The 18,368-nt window shown below is 36.2% G+C and overlaps 1 long non-coding RNA gene across 1 annotated transcript; it reads left to right on the forward strand.

The window, feature by feature from the left end:
- LOC125261815 lies at positions 1 to 1,377 on the forward strand. The gene is made up of 3 exons (XR_007183442.1): positions 1 to 158; positions 248 to 422; positions 1,209 to 1,377. It is a non-coding gene; the product is annotated as an uncharacterized LOC125261815 (long non-coding RNA).
- The last annotated feature ends 16,991 nt before the right edge of the window (positions 1,378 to 18,368 follow it).

Consider the following 18,368-nt stretch of genomic DNA (forward strand, 5'->3'; position numbering starts at 1 on the left):
ATTTCCATTTGATTCTCGGATAAATGCGGAAATTGAGGAGGCCGTCGATTTGGGAGGCCCGAGGAGAGAGTTCCTCACCCTTTTAATGGAAGCGATTGAAAAATCTGCACTGCTGGCAGGCCCAGATGGCCAAAAAACCCTTGCTCTTGACTCAGTTGGTATGCTATTTAATTTAACATTTTTAACCCAACAAATTTCACCCATTTGTTTTCACAACCTTATAATAATAGTCAATTTTCCACTCCAGCTGTCAGAGAAGAGCGATACTACCTTGTTGGTAAAGCAGTTGCAGTCAGCATGGTGATACCACAGGGACCTTCGCCAGGATTCTGTTTGTTGGCATTGTTTGAGTGCATCTGCAGTGGGAATGTGTCACCAACCATTGATGATGTGACTTGGATTTGCTAGATAAAATCCAAAAGGTAAATTTTTGTATTAGCAACTAAACACCATAACTATACACTATCATATTCAGTCATGTTTTGAGTAAGCAATAGGTTGTGCTGTATGGTGAATAGGGATAGGGCAGTATGAAAAAGTCATATCATGACAATATTCACCAAAATGATCACGATTATCAGTATTATCACGGTTTTGTTAAAATTAATGAAAATGTTAAAATAGAACTGATACGCACAAAGAAAACATGTCAAAAAGTTTTATATTTGAGAAAACGAACAAATGAAATTAGCAGCTCTATGCACTTTTTTTAAGCGTAAACACTATAACACAGTGCTCATCCATGTCTCTTATATCACCACAGACACACTGGTGACAGATACTGAGAGACTCTATACTACATTGTAATCCTTTTTATGTTCAATATTTGACGTTTGTGTGCTGCTGCACTTCCCCGTGTGTGTAATAAGCAGAATGTACACGTGTCGTGCACCCACCTATATAGGGCTGGGCGATATATCGCATGAGATTGTCACGCGCATTTCGTCAGTAAAGCCGGTTCCCTGATTACCACTAAATCGCCATCACCTGCTTTCAAATGGAGCGGCATTTAATAGACAGAGCCATAGTTCACTGTCAAGCTACGCAATATCGCGTTCATTATCGCATTTCCTATTTAAACAGCGTGGCACAGGACATGAAAATGATAACTGCGTCGGGCTGAGTGTGCACTGCACTGCACTGAGTGTGATATTGCAAATTTAATTTGCATTGTAATAGATTAAAATGCATATACGTATATTTTCCAGATTGCCAACGCTGCAACCATCGATGAGTTATGCCAGGCAACTGAGAACATAACCGAATTCCTGGCAAATGCAGGCTGTCCTCGAGGTATAAAATGCCTCGAAGACAAACATCAGCTTGTAGACAACATTTTAATATTCCAAATTGTTAACAGAGTCCATGGCTCACTTGAACGGTAAGAATGATATATGATGATTACATGGCTCTCCAGAATAGTTGATTCAGATGCACCATCAATTTTGATAGTTCTTAATAGCCTCATATTTGGACAGTAAGTTAGACTTAATTTACTTGTTTAATTTTATTTATTTACTTTACGTTTTAGGAGATGAGTGGTGTGGGCAGTATGCCATTCCAAACTTATTTCACTTTTTCCAACCATTGTGTTCTTTCCTTTTAATGCGTGTTTTTCTTGTCCTCTCACATCACTGCAATCTATAAAACCTAAAATATTGATGTGTGTGTGTGTGTGTGTGTGTGTGTGTGTGTGTGTTTTATGGATTGTTAAATGTAAAAAAATATATTTGTATCTTGTGGTCAAAGTCATGAGATCAGGAGTTTGATTCCATTGGTCTTAACATAGATATATCACAAAGTAATTTGGAAATGTTATGTTAAATGTATGATACTTTATGAAACACACTGACCATTCAGCCAAAAATATTTGTGTCTACTGTGAAGTAACCATGTATCTATCAGTCATATGTAACCCGTGCGGCTCGCTTATGCCCAGCGTGATGTGCGGCCAGTGACACCGGGTATTAAAACTTGGTCTGCGTTGTGTTACGTTGTGTTGAATGCAGAAACAGACACGGGACAGCAGGCAGTCGATTCACTGGATCTTTTTACTCTCTCTGTATCAATAGAGACAAATAAGCAGCCTCAGATTGAGTGGCCCTTATAACACTCTCTTCCATTGAATCACAGTTCAAAAGGGAGGAAGAAAACATGAACATAAGGAAAATAATACAGAAAAACATACCTGTATCAATAGAGACAAATAAGCAGCCTCAGATTGAGTGGCCCTTATAACACTCTATAAAACAAATATGGTGCGTCTCCATTACCATGTGCTTGTTTCACATAAAAGACAGAAATATTCCTTAAAGAATGTAAAATGACGAAAATAATCCCAAGGATAAATAAAATAGTACTTTACACATAAGTTTGGGTGGAAATACAGATATAAAAGATATAATTAACATAAGGATTAAATAAAATTAACTGGATGACAAAAGAAACCTACCTCTTCCATTGAATCACAGTTCAAAAGGGAAGAGGAGGAGACAGGACAGGAAATTAGGTCATACTGTGACCTCGCATCACTTAAAGGAGAAGCGCACCCCTAGATCAGGTATCACAAAAACGTATAAAAGAACAATTTTGTGTAAATTATAACAATATTTAGTAGTATACTTTGTATACCTGTTACACATACATGACTGTTGCATACAGTATATTTCACATTAATATTAAGGCTGGTTAATCCTAATTATCTTTCAATATAAACTATGAGTCTACTGCAGTTCACTTTATTACATTCAGATCAGCAGTGTCTAATTATGGTCTTGTCCACATGTTTGTCTGTGTCTTTTTCCTCTTTCAGTCATGCCTTCAGCGGCACATGGATGGACACTTGCTGGATTGGACTCTCTCTTATCCACCACAGTGGTTTCAGACCCAGTGATGCAAACAACTGTGGAGTGTTTGTATGCACTCTACGACTATAATAAATTCTATATCTGTAGTTAAAAATATATTGTTTATTATTTCTTGAAAAAAAAGAGTGGTAGAATGATGTGGTCTGATTGATTTACACCAATAAAGTGTCATATTTTATTTTTGTTCTCCTCGAATAGATAGCAGAGATGGTGCTAAAGGGCTAAAGGGCTGCAGGTTAACCAGTGAGACCATTGGTCTGTCACAAACACAATATCTATGAGAATATCACACATCAGTCTATGTAAAAGATGTTGTTGAGGTTGGTTGTCTTTAATAGAGATTATCTTTCTAACTTTAAATTTTTTAAAACTAGTAAGATGTCAAATCATGTCGGTTTTACCTGTGAAAGCATCCAGAGACTTCACTGAAATTCAAGCAGCACTTAAAGACAAAAGAATCACACTTTCTAACTAAATTAAAGGAAGTAATTGAATGTACAATTAAGGTGAGACACTGCAGGTGAATAGGATTTTTTTTTAATTAGAAGATATCACTGTGAAACTTCTCCAGTTTATTACTGGCATAAACATAAGAAAAAAATGTATCACAAGTTTTGTGTAAATGTATGTTTTAATATGCAAATGAGGCCTTATATACTTAAATATACACTCATTTGCATACATTTCCAAAAACAAAATCTGGAAATTGGAAAGGTCCAGGTTTAAAATTCTTGGTTCTATTTGTTGACATATTAGATGAAAGGGCTTTTACAGAGGGGATTCTGGATATGTTATTTTGTGTTTTTAGTAAATTAGAGAATACTGACAATAGCCTTAAAAAATCTATTTTCGCCATGTTTTTTGAGTAAAAGGACCTCTAACTCAGGATAGGAATGATATATCAACAAATCCCTCAACAGTCGGGATCATTAATATGTACTCCCCCAATATTTGCATATGCCAGCCCATGTTCAAGGCATTACACAAGCCAGTATTAACGCCTGGATCTGTGCACAGCTGAATCAGAAGACTAGGTAAGCAAGCAAGGACAATAGCGAAAAATGGCAGATGGAGCAATAATGACTGACATGATCCATGATATTTTTAGTGATATTTGTAAATTGTCTTTCTAAATGTTTCGTTAGCATGTTGCTAATGTACTGTTAAATGTGGTTAAAGTTACCATCATTTATTACTGTATTCACGGAGACGAGAGAGTCGTCGCTATTTTTAAACACTTGCAGTCTGTATAATTCATAAACACAACTTCATTCTTTATAAATCTCTCCAACAGTGTGTAATGTTAGCTTTAGCCACAGAGCACAATCAAACTCATTCAGAATCAAATGTAAACATCTAAATAAATACTGTACTTACGCGACTAGATATGCTGCATGACGAACACTTTGTAAAGATCCATTTTGAGGGTTATATTAGCTGTGTAAACTTTGTTTATGCACTGTATTATAGTCAAGAGCCAGGGGGGCAGGGGCCATGAGAATTTAAAGGGGCCGCAGCCTGGATTGGCGCATATTTAATGATGCCCCAAAATAGGCAGTTAAAAAAATGAATAAAAAAAAAATCTATGGGGTATTTTGAGCTGAAACTTCACAGACACATTCAAGGGACACCTTAGACTTATGTTACATCTTTTGAAAACACATTCTACGGCACCTTTAAGCTGAAGAGAACTACCTTAACAAACACACATAACAACAGTCATAAAAACTGTGTCTGTTTGTTGTATGTCCATCTATAACTAAATGAATCTAATAAACAGCTCCCTGTCTGTTTACAGCCTAAATGTCCATGCCTGCACCATATGTATCTATTCAATCTCCTGTCGGTGTCTTTTCACCTTTTTGGCTGTGCTTATGCTTTGGCGCCTGTGTTTCACACGGGTGGACTGAAAAATGTTTGCTTTTGAAAGTCTAACCATGTCAGTGTAACTGCATGTATTTACAGTGATAACTGTACACTGAAGCCACAACTTATCCATGACAGCCAGCATGGCAGAGGCACTTTTATTAAAAGTGGCAATAGCCATACTGGCTGCAGCCTCAACCCTGCTTTTCCCCACAAATACTGTTTTCGGGCCCATATGACAGAGCCCACGGAGCAAGCGCTATTCAGACACAAATTCAGTCAATACATGCATACATCGTTTCAATCGTGTATTTATTGTCTTCAAAAGTGTTTTGAATAGCGATCTCTGGCCTCTGTTAGTTCCTTGATTGTCACATGCTTCTTTTACTGAGGCATTTGTGGACAAAAGGGGCAGAGCGCCCTCCGGCTGCAAGTATGAATTGAAAACACAGTAGGCTATCCAGAGCTCACAGTGATAACAATAAATATAGAATAAATATTACTCCTCTGTGTAGAAAATTGATGTAAACATATGAGAATCCATCAATATTTCCAAATGTGCATGCTTTTAAGCATATTACAGTCAATATAAGATTTAAGAGTCAAAATGTGAAGCTTGAGTCTTAGATCTTTTTAATGATGTGTAGTTTGTGAACTGTAGTTTGTGAAGACGCTTTGAATCACAGAAATACATTATACTGTAAAGTATATTAAAATAGAAAACCATTATTTGGTTAGAGACTTGAGACTTCTTTTAAAAACATTAGTAATGCGTCCAATCTTTTGACTGGTACTGTAATTTAACATAGGGCTATACAAAATTTTCTTCACATCATGTGCGATAATACATGCGTGCATGAGATCACAAAAATCATGTTTTTGTTTTTTTGTCAAGAGTGGACATTAATCCTGTTAGCATGATCACAGAGGGTTTTTTCACAGCCTACCAGTCTGAAAGAGCTCATTAATATGCAAGTCATTACAGGTCATTATGCGATTCTTTTGGCTTCTCAGATGTAAATGACCCATTATTCATGATGATTCACGCCTCCACGCATACTGTGTTTCTTGACAAAAAGTGTCTTACAAAAACTAAATCAATATATTGTTATAAATGAATGAGTAGGCATTATAATTTTTACTTCATTCTGAAGCAAAAACTCTAGTCTACAACCTCCAATACCCAGAAGTCTTGTGAACACAGATTTAATATATATTTTTTTGGCTTTATTTCAGTGACTTAAGTTTTTTATTTTTTCAATAACCACGCATAAACATTCAATTCAATTCAATTCAATTCAAATTTATTTGTATAGCGCTTTTCACGATACATATCATTTCAAAGCAGCTTTACAGAAAATGGATGTCAACATTACAATTTAAAGAATGTAGTTATCAAATAATATACTTTAGGTAATTAATTACAATCACTGTTAGCAGTTTAACTGAAGGTAGAAGCAAAGAGCTCCTGGAAAATGAATTACATTAACAATAAATTAGGATATAGAGATTGTGCAATGTGAATGTTGATCCAGATGATTGCGTCTTCTGAAGTCCTCGCAGGAGCTGGCGCCGACTCTTCACAGGTGATGGTCATCTGAGGTCTTCTTAAGAGGCTGGATCCAAACTGAAGATGAAGTCCTCTCTAGTCACCTCAGGGCGGGTGTCCCGAGGCAAAACAGAAAAGCAAAAGGAGAATAATTAGCGTAGCTGCTGTTCATAACTTTAAGCAAAGATAGTCATGTGCAGTTGATCTGTTATGAGATGCATTATGTGAATGCTTGGCTAAAGAGATGCGTCTTTAATCTAGATTTAAACTGGGTGAACGAGTCTGAGCTCCTAACATTATCAGGAAGGCTATTCCAGAGTTTAGGAGCCAAATGTGAAAACGCTCTCCCTCCTTTAGTGGACTTAGCTATCCTAGGTACAACCAGAAGTCCAGAGTTTTGTGACCTTAGAGAGCGTGAAGGATTGTAGGGCGATAGAAGATCGGTTAAGTACACAGGAGCTAAACCATTTAGAGCCTTATAGGTCATTAGCAATACTTTATAATCGATACGGAACTTAATAGGTAACCAGTGTAGAGATGATAAAATTGGTGTTATATGATCATATTTTCTTGACCTGGTAAGAACTCTAGCAGCTGCATTTTGTACTAATTGTAGCTTGTTTATTGATGAAGCAGGACAACCAGCTAATAATGCATTACAGTAATCTAGTCGAGATGTCATGAAAGCATGAACTAACTTTTCTGCATCAGAAATAGATAACATATTCCGTATTTTAGCAATGTTTCTGAGGTGGAAGAAGGCTGTTTTTGTAACATATGAAATATGATTTTAAAAGGACAAGTTGCTGTCTAATATAACACCCAGGTCTTTAACTGTCGAGGATGGAGTAACAGTACATCCTTCTAAATGCAGATTGTAGTCTGAGAGATTCTGTGTACAGGTTTTTGGTCCAATAAGTAATACTTCAGTCTTATCTGAATTTAATAGAAGAAAATTACTAGTCATCCAATGTTTTACTTCTTTAACACACTCTGTCAGTTTGGATAATTTAGAGATTTCATCTGGTCGTGATGAGATATATAACTGAGTATCATCGGCATAGCAGTGAAAACTAATTCCATGTTTTCTTATAATATTGCCGAGTGGCAGCATGTATATTGAAAATAGCAGAGGGCCTAACACCGATCCTTGCGGCACTCCATAGTTTACTATCGTGATCTTAGATTTTTCCCCGTTTATATAAACAAAATTGTGACGGTCTGATAGGTACGACTTAAACCACCGTAATGCCTGTCCCTGAATACCAGTGTAATATTGTAGACGATCTAAGAGTATTATATGATCTATAGTGTCAAACGCAGCACTGAGATCAAGTAACACTAGTATTGAGACACAGCCCTGGTCAGAAGCTAGAAGCAAGTCGTTTGTAATTTTAACGAGCGCAGTTTCTGTGCTATGATGAGATCTGAATCCTGACTGGAATTTTTCATAGATAGAGTTTTTTTGCAAGAAGGAGCACAATTGGACCGACACCACTTTTTCTAGTATTTTAGACATAAATGGAAGATTTGAAATCGGTCTGTAATTTGCTAATACGTTTGGATCTAATTGTGGTTTCTTAATGAGAGGCTTAATAACTGCTAGCTTGAACGGTCGTGGGACGTGACCTAGAGATAAAGACGAGTTGATAATATTGAGAAGTGGTTCTTCTGCTACAGGTAACAGCTCTTTCAGTAGTTTAGTGGGTATTGGATCTAATAAACATGTTGTTGGTTTAGACGCAGTGATAAGTTTATGTAGCTCTTCCTGTCCTATAGTTGTAAAGCACTGCAACTGTTCTTGAGGGGCGATAATTGAGGCTGAATCATAAAACTCTGTCAAAGGTTGTACATTTACAATTTTATTTCTGATACTTTCGATTTTTTCATTAAAGAAATTCATAAAGTCATCACTACTAAACTGTAATGAAACATTTTGTTCTGGTGATATCTGTTTATTTGTTAATCTAGCTACTGTACTAAATAAGAACCGTGGATTGTTTTGGTTATTCTCTATAAGTTTGCGGAGATGCTCGGCCCTGGCTGCTTTTAGAGTCTTTCTATAGCGGGACGAACTGTCTTTCCATGCGATTCTGAAGACCTCTAAACGAGTTTGTCTCCATTTGCGTTCTAGATTACGAGTTTCTCTTTTCATAGCGCGAGTAATACTGTTGTACCATGGAACAGTATTTTTCTCTCTAACCTTTTTTAATCTCATCGGTGCAACAGTATCTAATGTACTAGTGAAAATGGTGCACATGCTGCTAGTCATTTTCTCGAGATCATTTGTGTGTTTAGGTACGATGAGCAGCTGAGACAGATCAGGCAGGTTATTTGTGAATTTATCTATAGTTGTCGGGAGAATTGTTCTGCCTAGTCGATATCGTGGCGCAATTTGACAAATATCATCAGTATGCAGTACGCATGTTACAAGGTAGTGATCAGAGACGTCATCACTTTGCGGTAGAATTTCTATATCAGTAGGATTTATTCCATGTGATATAATTAAATCTAGAGTATGATTAAGACTGTGAGTGGGTCCAGTGACGTTTTGTTCGACCCCAAATGAGTTTAGTAAATCTGTAAACGCAGCCCCTAACGTATCATTTGTATTGTCTACATGAATGTTAAAATCTCCAACAATCAGCGCTTTATCAACGTTGACCAATAGGTCTGAGAGAAAGTCTGCAAACTCTTTTAGGAAATCAGCATAAGGCCCTGGAGGTCTATAAACGGTAGCCAAAGCAAGAGATAGTAGCGACTTTTTACTTATATCTGAGAGTGTAACATTTAGCATAAGAATTTCAAATGAATTAAACCTGTAGTTTGTTCTCTGAGTAACATTAAGTATCTCTCTATAGATTGTTGCTACACCACCGCCACGGCCAATCAGGCGGCATTTATTTTTATAACGGTAGCCAGGTGGACAAGACTCATTAAGACCAAAATAATCATTTGCTTTAAGCCATGTTTCAGTAAGGCAAATTACATCAAGACTATTATCCGTGATAATTTCATTTATGATAACTGCCTTAGGTGTCAGCGATCTAATGTTTAGTAGCCCTAGTTTTAGAGATTGTTTTTGTTCAGTAATTTTACAAAAATCTGGTTTGATCACGATTAGGTTTTTTCTAGATCCTTTATTTTTATTGTTAAACCTCACTATTCGGGGAATAGACACAGTTTCTATAGACTGTACTACACTCACATTTCTATCAATGAAGTGGGCAGAACACAGACTGTGATTTGAGGTTTGACTTACTAGTCATATGGTGCGAAGCGTCTTGGAGATGTTCTCTGACAGAAGATCAGCTCCGATGCTGCTGGGGTGCAGGCCATCACCACGGAAGAGCCTAGGACGCTCCCAGAAAAGATTCCAATTATTTACAAAGAGCAGCTTCTGTTCATTACACCAAGACATCAACCATTAATTTAAAGCAAATAATCTACTGAACCTTTCATGTCCTCGTCGGTACGTCGGAAGCGGTCCGGACACGATGATCTTCGTCGCGGGCGATGTGGCTCGTACCGTCTCGATCAGGCTTCTGAAGTCCTGCTTCTGAAGTCCTGCTTCAGCACCTCCGTCTGCCGCAGCCTGGAATAATAGATTAATAAATAATAGATAATAGCCTGGAATAATAGATAATAAACATTATTCCTTCAAAAACACAAACATGTACATACATGTTCCTCACATATTGCTGTAGCCTAGTTTGTGCTGAATACAGTGTAATGACACTTTTGTCATTTATATGTTTATGAACAACTGAAAAAAGCACAAATGTCAGGGCATGTCAAAACTTCTCCAGGGCCCCAAAAATCCTCAAACCTCTGAGGGTTAATGATTTCTTTTTGTGTTACAGGGATTCTCGACAGAAACCCTGTCTTAAGGGGAGGGGTGTGACAATCCAGTGTCTCCCCCATTTGAATACCCTTTAAAAGGAGCCATTTGACCATTCTTCGGGGCTCCTCAAAGTTTGACTTTGTTATTTTTTACTTTTGTTACACTTACACTGGTGCTACACTACATTACAGTCATGCTTACACCTTACTCTACATAAATTATTCAACTGACATTACAGTTGCACTCATTTGGTTAACATTGTATTTTGTTAAAAAAACCTTGAGTTAAAGGATTAGTTCACTTTTAAATAAACTTTTCCTGATAATTTACTCACCCCCATGTCATCCAAGATGTTCATGTCTTTTTTTCTTCAGTCGAAAAGAAATTAAAGTTTTTGATGAAAACATTCCAGGATTTTTCTCCTTATAGTAGACTTGAATGGGCACCAAACGATTGAAGGTCAAAATTAGTTTCACTGCAGCTTCAAATTGTTCAACACGATCCCAGATGAGAAATAAGGGTCTTATCTAGTGAAACCATCGCTCATTTTCTGAAAAAAATTGAAAATTATATACGTTTTAACCTTAAATGTTCATCTTGAACTAGCTCTCTTCTTCTTCTCTTCTATTTGAATTCCAGCAGTGTAGACACTGATAAGTGTATTACTGCCCTCCACAGGCCAAAGTTTGAACTAATTGTTATATACTATTGAACTAGCATATTGCATATAAAAATTTGTTCAAACTTTGGCCTGTGGAGGGCAGTAATACACTTATCAGTGTCTACACTGCTGGAATTCAAATAGAGGAGAAGAAGAGAGCTAGTTCAAGATGAGCATTTAAGGTTAAAATGTATATAATTTTCAAATTTTTTCAGAAAATGAGCGATGGTTTCACTAGATAAGACCCTTATTTCTCATCTGGGATCGTGTTGAACAATTTGAAGCTGCAGTGAAACTAATTTTGACCTTCAATCGTTTGGTGCCCATTCAAGTCCACTATAAGGAGAAAAATCCTGGAATGTTTTCATCAAAAACATTAATTTCTTTTCGACTGAAGAAAGAAAGACATGGACATCTTGGATGACAAGGGGGTGAGTAAATTATCAGGAAAAGTTTATTTAAAAGTGAACTAATCCTTTAAATTTGAGGACAGTGTGTCGCTTCCTATGTTGCGGCCTTTTTGGAGCCATGGGTCGTAACACATTAAGTGTTTTTGAAAGTTTTGATTTTGTTTGGTTTAAAAATAAAAGTCTAACTCTCACTCGCTTGTGAATTTGCAGAACTTGAACGGGGACATTAAAATGCTTAACAAGAAAAACGCATCATGTGGCTTAAAGACAAACACAACATTCTGTATATATCTATTAAAGCATACTGTGTGGAGATACGCATATGAGCCCAAAATATGAGCACAACACGTTTACATGTTTACATGTCCTCTTATGTAAAGAAAATGCTTAATGCACTTAGACTGATATTAAAGAGACCAAAGTCTGTTTACTAATAAAGCACATATGTGCAGAAAAACAGATGAGACCAAAATAAAAACTTTCAGTATCACTTAAAATGCCCAAGCCATTTTAAGAATTTTCTACACAACGGTTTTATAAATGGAATAAATTGTTTAATGTGTAATTAAACGCGCTGCGTTCATGTTCTCATCTGCACATCTTTTAATATCAGTAAGTACATTAAACCCGCATTTTTAAAATATCCTCTTACAGGAAACTGTCACAGACACGCCAGGCTCCTCCGTCACCCAATCACAGCGCACTCCCTCACCAGAGTACTAATCACCCACACCTGCACCTCATCAGCACGGCAATCACCAGGGATGGGCAGTATTTATGATACATGTATTTCAAATACGCATTTCAAATACAAAATTGTATTTTGTAATTTGTATTTGATAGGGTTGATGAAAATGGCTTTGTATTTTGTATCAAAATACTTTTGTGTTTTGTATTTTTGTAGTTTTAAAATACTGCAAAATAATTTGTAATAAGTCTACATGATGACATCATAAAACTGCGGCCTCTGATTGGTGCTTACTCAGTAGTTTGCCCAGACTTGAGTTCAGAACAGATGTTATGTTTAGGTGTTGGTTTTAGTAGCTTAGGCTAAATAGTTTACCAATTTCCATCATGTTCTTGAAAACTATTATACTGAGCAGCAGCCCCCTATATTTATGATTAACAATCAAATGATTAATTAGTTAGAATATAGTTGCTATTAATACAGGCGACATCAATTGTCTTCTTATGAATGACTTGTTTGTCATTGAGTCAGTGTTGCTGATGCAAAGTAGGCCCTTCATTACCAAACACCAAGTAACTAAATTAAACTGGTTACTTTAAAACTATCCATCATCTAGGAGATCACAGGGATATGTGAATATTTGATCTGTTAAAGCCACAATATGTAAATTTTGGCCGCTAGAGGTCGCTTATTCGCTTTTTTTTTTTTTTTTCCCCGTGGTTTCTACTAAATAAAACTTTGGGGAAATTGAGGGTATGATATCATTGATAGGAGACGCACGGACATGGCCTGTGTCCTGTTAAAATTTCCTTATTTCTCTGGATTTAAACATTCTTGAAAACATTTAGGATAATGTAAGTACACAAGTCAACAAAATATATTACATTGTTCTAGAGGTTTTTAAATATTTTAATCCAAAAATCCTACTGTACATATTGTCCCTTTAACTGGTTGCATGTCAGATTTATTGCTTGACTTGGGCAGAGAAAAGCTGTTGCTATCAAACATTGTTTACTTAATCAACTGAGTCAGTGTAATGGTGAAGGGATCGATCAGATAGACTAATTGATGGAAGGTTTGCAAAGAAATTTCACGCTCCCTTGTAAAAGTATTTTTTTAGTATTTTCAAAATACAAAAATACAGTAGCTTATTTTGATACATGTTGTGGCTGCTGTATTTTGTAGTTTATTTTGATACATTTAAAATTAAGGTATTTGGTATTTTATTTTAAAACACATTTTGATGTATTTTTGCCCAACCCTGGCAATCACCAGCAGCATAAAAGACTCACACTCACTCGTTGTATGGTCTCATTCGCATCAAGATGTCTCTTCATGCTTTTAACTACAGCTCGAGAGCTGTCGTTCCATCCACACAAGTTTGCGATGCAGTTTACGAATGTTCGTTTGAACTATGGTTTTGGGAAACACCAAATCGTTGAACTATGTAAGTAACGACGGAACTTGTGATGTTAGTTGGCTATCGATGCTTTCGGGAAACGCACCCCAGAAGGTGAAAGAGAAAGTAGAAAATCCTTATTTAACCCCATGGTTGTGATTCAGTAAAATCCATAATAAATTTTTTGCAACCGTCCATTGATACTTACATTTGTCTGACATTGGGAACTTGTCTTGTTTTTCTTAAAAAAAACAAAACAAACAAAAAAAAACACATGTAATAGATATGCAATTTGAAAAACATGATTCCCCTAACAAATTGGAGGACAGCAGTTCCACTGCCCCCTGAATTTTCAACCATTTCCATACAGTAAAAGTTAAAAAAGTATTGGATATTGCATTTTATTTCTTGTGACGCATTGCTGCAATGTACATGGTATTTCCAATTACCATTAACCTTCAGGAGTTTCTGCCACAATTCTTTATTATTTAAGAACAAACTGTGTTTAACATGTAAAACATGTCCATACTAACCTTGGGAATTTCTGCCTTGTGGAGTCCTGGACGATTGGCGCTGATTCCCAGTAGCTGTAATGACATTAGAAAGTATTACTAGTGGAGTATTTAACCACCTTATCAATCTCAAGTAGTAGGGGTGTGACGAGACAGGTATCTCACGAGACGAGACGAGACTCGAGATTGAGTTCACGAGACGAGACGAGACAGGATTTTTACACACTATTTTTAAGAAATCCTCGATGGTGAAATACATGACTAGAAAAAATATTCTGCACGTGTATTTGAAATGTTTTAACTAATCATCTTGTAATGAATGTCATTTCAGTTCTACTTTCTGAGTATGAATTATCATATGCAGTAAAAGACAACAATACTCAAGCACTGTAAAAGGTTTTGCCACTAACTCAACTGACTGACTTCTCTTCTGTATGATTTCAGTCTCTTCAGACCTTACTGTACATGATTTATGAGCTTCTACAACTTTTGACCTCCTAACTGAACTCCTTTCCACAAACAGATCATAGAAATAAAAACAGTATAAGTAAAAATGGTAACACTATACAATTAGGTCTCATTTATTAACATTAATGTATTAACCAACTTCAACTAACAATGAGCAATATATGTACTATAGTATTTATTAATCTTTGTTTATGTTAGTTAATAAAAATAGTCATTTATTGTTAGTTTAGTTCACAGTGCATTAACTAATGTTAACAAATGAAACCTTACTGTTTGTGCTTCTTAAGAGAAAACTGTTATTCATCTTTTATGGTAGCCTAACACTTTACAATAAGTGCAACCATAATCACACTCTCTCAATATTCAAATAAGACCAAATTTTTCTCTGATACAGAGCTAAGAGATGGTTACAACTACACTGCCCAGCCTAAAATAGCTTTCATATTGAGAGATATGTGCATTTATCAGGGAGCCGCTTTCAAAATGCGGGTATTGAAATCGCGTTTGAATGCGCGATCGCGTTTACTTTCACTTTCAGCGATCGCGCGTAACTCTGTAAATATTGAGCGGCGGCGACCGTTATCCAACTTAATTAAATGTTTTTTATTTAAATACAAAGCAAAATGACAGTAGAGGCGTAATGTAAATGAAGCGGTGGCATATTCTTTCCTAATCACTCTAACACTCTGTCATGGCAACATCACGAGACTACTTTTCGCCTCGACGAGAAATCTCGTCACATATTAGTCTCGCGAGATCTCGTGCCACGAGATCTCGTCACACCCCTAATTTACATACATATGTATTTATTTATAACCACACACTGTTTGAACAGGATATTCAGGATATTAACATCATATTCAGGAAAAACAAGTGGCTGTAAAAATGGCATTTCGTGGTGACAAACAGACCTGGTTTCACAGACAGGGCTTAGGCTAAGCCAGCACCAGACCTTAGTTCAATTATTTAAGTAGCTTTTATAGACATGCCTTAGAAAAGTGTTTATCTTGAGACAAAACAATGGCAAACACATATTTTAAGATATGTTTTCAGTTAAAACAGGTCAGACATGCATTTTAGTCTGGGACTAGGTTTAAGCCTTGTCTGTGGAAGGGGTTAAGTAGTAAAAAAAAATATTAAGATGACAGTGCAAGTTACTTTCAGTTAAAACAGCTCAAATGTGCATTTTAGTCATTGGAAAAAGAGCCTGGAAAACCGTGACAACATAAATGCAACCTGCATCTGTAAAATGGAAGTAAATACAAATGGAAACTCACCAGTGAAGACAGAAACACAGTACTACAGACTGAAACACAACCACAGTTCACTGTTCAGGACTTGAAGCTACTCTAATGCAAAAAGTATGTCCTTACTCATTAAATTGATACTCTGATGAACTCATGGATTTCCACCACAAGCAATGCCCGAAAGCTGATCAGGAGCATATCAGAGGCAGTTTTGCAGAAACAACAAATACAAACTTTGAGGCCTCCTTTTTTCAGACCTCACTTGTAGTAAAGCATCTAACACAGGGGGAAACAAAATTATTACAAAACAGATATTTTTCAGAAAAAAAACCCCCACAACAATCACATGCATATGGGATGGCATAAAGGGGAGTTAATGAAAATCTGGTTTGGATAATTCCAAGTCTAAATTTGTTAAAGAGGATAACATGCAAGTCAATAAACAACATGGATTTTACTCTTATCCAACATTAGTAATTCATTAACAACTATATCATTTTTTTTTATAGAAATTACTTACCATGTAACAATATTTCAAAAGTGTCCTCAGTCATCAAACATCATTGAAAAGCTTTAGGTCCTAAGAGAAGAAACATTTTTACAGCACTTATTAGTGGTCAAAAGTTGTCAGTAGGTCAATTAATTAGTTGTGCAAATACTACTATTATAATCTACTATTTCTACTAAAATAACGATCATGATTTATACTAAAAAATCCTAACATTTTTCCCTGGACGAAGTAAAACAAAGTTAGGCAAACGTAACGTTAGCTCACAATGTCTTTACTTACAGATTTGGATCATCATTTTGGGCAAACATATACATGCAATCAGAGCTAACATATCAAAGACAAAAAAAAAAAAAGAACAGACAAATATTAATTTAAAAACTTAACTCAATATTATAATGGAGGAATCCTCACTGTGCCTCGGGCGTTTTCTCCCGCAGCACGCGCACTTCCCGCCCACAGCATTTCAAATATCTCGCGCTGCTACACGGTAAAGGAGGAATTCATTTTAAATTCGATTAATTACGATTCTGTTAGTATTCGTGTTCACAAACAACGTTATTTAACTGTAAAACACACATTCAAACGCTGCATTATCCAATATATAAAGTAAAACAAATTTCCAAGTTCAACCTACCTTTCAGTCCGAGAAAATCGATCGATTCGAGCAGAAAGTTCAAGACGCTCGTGCGTCGTGACGTCAGAGAAAACATGCAGGTGAAAAAGTGCAGGTGAGATGTTTTAAGTAGCTGTGAATTTACGTTATAATAATAATAATAATAATAATAATAATAATGTCCAACTTTTTCATCTCACTGACTTCCAACTGGTTGGAGTTTATCTATACTTCAGTTGGCAGGATTTTTTTTTTTTTTTTTTTTTTTTTATTATTAATTTATTTATTTATTTTTGTGGGACTAGACTAGAAGGAAGGGTCATGGGGAGCATGAATGCTAATGTGAATAAAGTGTTGAATGAGGGGACAGATGGATTGACGTGGGGAAATGAAGCTGACCAAAAATCATGTTCGTACTTTTCAACACTGAAAATCATTGAAATTTCAACATTGATTTAATATTATTTAGCATTGAATTTTCAATCTCAACCAAAATGATGATTCCGATGGAATTTCAACATTGAATCAATGTCACCTTGCTATCTGGGCAGTATACTCATTATTTTCATTATTAAACACTTGCAGTCTGTATAATTCATAAACACAACTTCATTCTTTATAAATCTTTCCAACAGTGTCCGTTAGCCGCAGCATCGGATACTATCAAACTCATTCAGAATCAAATGTAAACATGCAAATAAATACTATACTTACATGATCTGATAGGCTGCATGACGAACACTTTGTAAACATCCATTTTGAGGGTTATATTAGCTGTGTGAACTTTGTTTATGCAATGTATTATAGAGTCGCGAGCTCGGGGGCGGGGAGCGCAAGCATTTAAAGGGGACATACTCAGAATCGGCGCATTTTTAATTATGCCCCAAAATAGGCAGTTAAAAAATTAAATAATAAAAAATCTATGGGGTATTTTGAGCTGAAACTTCACAGACACATTCAGGGGACACCTTAGACTTATAATACATCTTGTGAAAAAGGGTTCTAGGGCACCTTTAAATAAGTGCAGTGCTGTGGAAAAGAATTTCCCCTTGGGGACAATAAAGTTAATCTTAAGTTAATCTTAATGTTAACACTTAACACTTAGTTGTTATTAGCATGTAGCTATTCACTGCTAGCATGTGTAGCATTTTGGAAGTCCTGTTTGCTAGCATGAGTAAAAACAAAGCCACTAGATGACAAGCCTGCAACCATTAGCCAAAAAAGCATAAGGGCTAATGCTAAAGCTGTGGTAAAGACTGCCAGTGCGCAGGAAAGGAGCGCAGAGGCTGTTACACGATAGGCTGAGAGGTGCCGCATGTGTTTAAGTTAGCTGTTACACTTTCTCCAAAGATAAGAGATACAGACCCTCTCATCTCTATATAATAATGCAGTCTATGGTAAAAAGAGCAAACCCACATCTCTATACGATGATCTGATGCAGAGATATGGGTCTTCCTAAACGGTTGCTAGGGTACTCTGTCTGGTTGCTAGGGAGTGTCTTGGCAGCTGCCAGTGATGATGCTCCAGGCAGCACTAATAATAAGTTTAAACAGCATTTCAGCTTTTTCAAGCCAACTTAATAATGTTGCTTCTGTGCTTTGACTCCTAAAATACACTTAAAAGATGTTGAACAAATCTCAATTCTACACTCATAAATTATAATTGATGTGATTTCCTTTAACAGAGATTGAGAAAAGCACAGATACACACACACACACACACACACACACACA

This window comes from Megalobrama amblycephala, unplaced genomic scaffold (genome assembly GCF_018812025.1).
Source record: "Megalobrama amblycephala isolate DHTTF-2021 unplaced genomic scaffold, ASM1881202v1 scaffold493, whole genome shotgun sequence".
Lineage (NCBI taxonomy): Eukaryota > Metazoa > Chordata > Actinopteri > Cypriniformes > Xenocyprididae > Megalobrama > Megalobrama amblycephala.